The sequence below is a fragment of the Eriocheir sinensis genome, chromosome 54, assembly GCF_024679095.1.
Source record: "Eriocheir sinensis breed Jianghai 21 chromosome 54, ASM2467909v1, whole genome shotgun sequence".
NCBI lineage: Eukaryota > Metazoa > Arthropoda > Malacostraca > Decapoda > Varunidae > Eriocheir > Eriocheir sinensis.
Window position 1 is genome coordinate 9,945,014 of NC_066562.1, and position 3,451 is coordinate 9,948,464.

Consider the following 3,451-nt stretch of genomic DNA (forward strand, 5'->3'; position numbering starts at 1 on the left):
TTGCTTTCTTGAATGTCACGTGAAATCAAATCCCACGATACAATCCAACCCCCTTCTTAATGACCTATCGACATGGGTTAGGTTTGTATTCTTAAGGTATTGGGTACTGTTCTGAAATGTAAGGTTATGTGGTGTTTAGATAATTAGTACACACCAGAGAGTCAATGAAGAAAATGGTAAGCTAACTGATTATAAGAACCCAATGTGTGATAGCGAGGTAGAAGAGAGAAAAAAAATACAGGTGTCCTTCAGAATTATATAACCACTTGATTTAATGAGAGAGAGAGAGAGAGAGAGAGAGAGAGAGAGAGAGAGAGAGAGAGAGAGAGAGAGAGAGAGAGAGAGAGAGAGAGAGAGAGAGAGAGAGAGAGAGAGAGAGAGAGAGAATAAAGCCTTGATGCATGACTCGAGGCAATATCTCTCAATGGCAAAATAAATAACAGTTTGTGCAAGATGAAAAAAAAAATACTACTACTACTACTGCTACTACTACTACTACTGCTACTACTACTACTACTACTGCTACTACTACTACTACTACTACTACTACTACCTCTAATTATACTTCAGCAAGCCTTATAAAGCAAATATCTTAGGTACTTCAAGGCTATTCTTCCCCTTATAAGAACTAAACTAACTAGTCTAACAAAATATATTCCTGCTCACACAACTGTTGAACTATCTACTAAACTATCTTCTATATTATCTATTGAACTATCTTTCTATTCACAAGACTATTTGTATTTTGAAAGGCTGTAAATTTGTAATAAAAAAGCTTATTCCTCTCTTTCTATGTTAATTCTAGACTTTATTTCCCCTCAGTAGCTAGATAGAAGATAGATAGTTTAGTAGATAGTTTAGAAGATGGATAGTTTAGAAGATAGGTAGTTTAGAAGATAGGTAGTTTAGAAGATAGGTAGTTTAGAAGATAGGTAGTTTAGAAGATAGGTAGTTTAGAAGAGATAGTTTAGAAGATAGATAGTTTAGAAGATAGGTAGTTCAGAAGAGAGATAGTTTAGAAGATAGATAGTTTAGTAGATAGTTTAGAAGATGGATAGTTTAGAAGATAGGTAGTTTAGAAGAGATAGTTTAGAAGATAGATAGTTTAGTAGAGAGTTTAGAAGATGGATATTTTAGAAGATAGGTAGTTTAGAAGAGATAGTTTAGAAGATAGATAGTTTAGTAGATAGTTTAGAAGATGGATAGTTTAGAAGATAGGTAGTTTAGAAGAGATAGTTTAGAAGATATAGTTTAGTATAGATAGTTTAGAAGATGGATAGTATAGTAAATAGGTAGATAGTTCATATAATAGTTTAGTAGATAAAGATAGATAGTTTAGTAGATAGATAGATAATTAGTAGATAGTTCATTAGTTTCAGCACATAGATAGTTAAGTAAATAGATTGAGTTTTAGTAGATAGATAAATAGTAGATAGCTTATTAGTTTCAGTACATAGATTGAGTTTTAGTAGATAGATAAATATGGTTTTAGTCGATAGATAGTTTAATGATGCGTAGTTACAAGAGCACTGGCGTAAAATATGACCTTCTATAATGACCTTCTATAATGACCATTCAGCCGTTGACCTCCAAATTCCTTACTTCCTTATTATTGTTGCTACCTAGCGCGCGTGGAGAGATCCTTTGTTATATATTAGAATTTCCAGCCACTGACAGCCTTAACTAACCTCATATATTGTTTGAGTGTAGTTAAAGAGTTGTAGTTATATAATTTGGCTTCATATACCCTTCTAATGATGTAAATATAACGGAAAATGACTAAGGAAGGGAGACGAAATGTGTGAGGGCTTATAGACACCTCTGCATTTGGACAGAGATCTTTTGTTATATTTACGATTTACCAGCCACTGACAGCATTAACTAACCTTATATATTGTTTGAGTGTAGTTAAAGAGTTGTAGTTATATAATTTGGCTTCATGTACCCTTCTAATAATGTGAATATAACGAAAAATGACTAGGGAAAGGGAGACGAAATGTGTGAGGGCTTATAGACACCTCTGCATTTGGGCTGAGATCTTTTGTTATATTTACGATTTACCAGCCACTGACAGCATTAACTAACCTCACATATTGTTTGAGTGTAGTTAAAGAGTTGTAGTTATATAATTTGGCTTCATATACCCTTCTAATGATGTAAATATAACGGAAAATGACTAAGGAAGGGAGACGAAATGTGTGAGGGCTTATAGACACCTCTGCATTTGGGCTGAGATCTTTTGTTATATTTACGATTTACCAGCCACTGACAGCATTAACTAACCTCATATATTGTTGGGATATAGTTAAAGGGTTGTAGTTTTATAATTTGGCTACACTTACTCTTCTAATGATGTAAAAATAATAGAAAATGACTAGGGAAGGAAGACGAAAAATGTGAGGGCTTACGGACACCTCTGCATTTGGGCCGAGATCTTTTGTTATATTTACGAATTACCAGCCACTGACAGCCTTAATTACCCTCATATATTGTTTGAGTGTAGTTAAGGAGTTGTAGTTTCATAGTTCACCTCCACTCACCCTTCTAATGATGTAAAAATAACGGAAAATGACTAAGGAAGGGAAGCGAAAATCTTAGGCCTTACTAACACTTCGACAAACTTCGCGAGATCTACTGTTATATATTCGAATTACCAGCCACTGACAGCATTAACTACCCTCATATATTGTTCGGATATAGTTAAAGAGTTGCAGTTTCTTAATTCACCTCCACTTATCCTTCTTAAGATGTAAAAATAACGGTAAATGACTAAGGGAGACGAAAAATATGGTACCTTTCCAACACCCCTGCATGTGGTTTGAGATCTTTTGTTATATTTACGAATTACCAGCCACTGACAGCCTTAACTACCCTCATATATTGTTTGGATATAGTTAAAGAGTTGCAGTTTCTTAATTCACCTCCACTTACCCTTCTTAAGATGTAAAAATAACGGTAAATGACTAAGGAAGGGAGACGAAAAATATGGTACCTTGCCAACACCTCTGCATGTGGGTTGAGATCTTTTGTTATATATTCGAATTACCAACCACTGACAGCATTAACTACCCTCATATATTGTTGGGATATAGTTAAAGAGTTGCAGTTTCTTAATTCACCTCCACTTACCCTTCTTAAGATGTAAAAATCCCGGTAAATCACTAAGAAAGGAAGGCGAAAATTTTGAGGCCTTACTATCACCTCGACAAACTTCGCGAGATCTACTAATATATATTCGAATTACCAGCCACTGACAGCCTTATCTACCCTCATATATTGTTGGGATATAGTTAAAGGGTTGCAGTTTCTTAATTCACCTCCACTTACCCTTCTTAAGATGTGAAAATCCCGGTAAATCACCCGGGAAGGAAGACGAAATGTGACGCTTTGCCCGCACCTCTGCACCCCCCCTTGCTTCTGTAGCCCAAAAACCGCAGAAAACCGCCCAATC

General features: G+C 35.2%; 1 protein-coding gene across 3 annotated transcripts in view; it reads right to left on the reverse strand.

Moving 5' to 3' along the window:
• LOC126983747 (platelet-activating factor acetylhydrolase-like) overlaps positions 1 to 3,451 on the reverse strand; it is a 21,947-nt gene extending 18,496 nt beyond the window's left edge. The window contains exon 1 of one of the 3 annotated variants that reach the window (XM_050836822.1): positions 3,328 to 3,451. The gene's annotated coding sequence lies outside the window, so the exon portion shown is untranslated. Of the gene's footprint in view, positions 1 to 3,129; positions 3,149 to 3,327 lie in introns of those variants that run through there. The other 2 variants (XM_050836823.1, XM_050836824.1) reach the window with 2 other exon arrangements.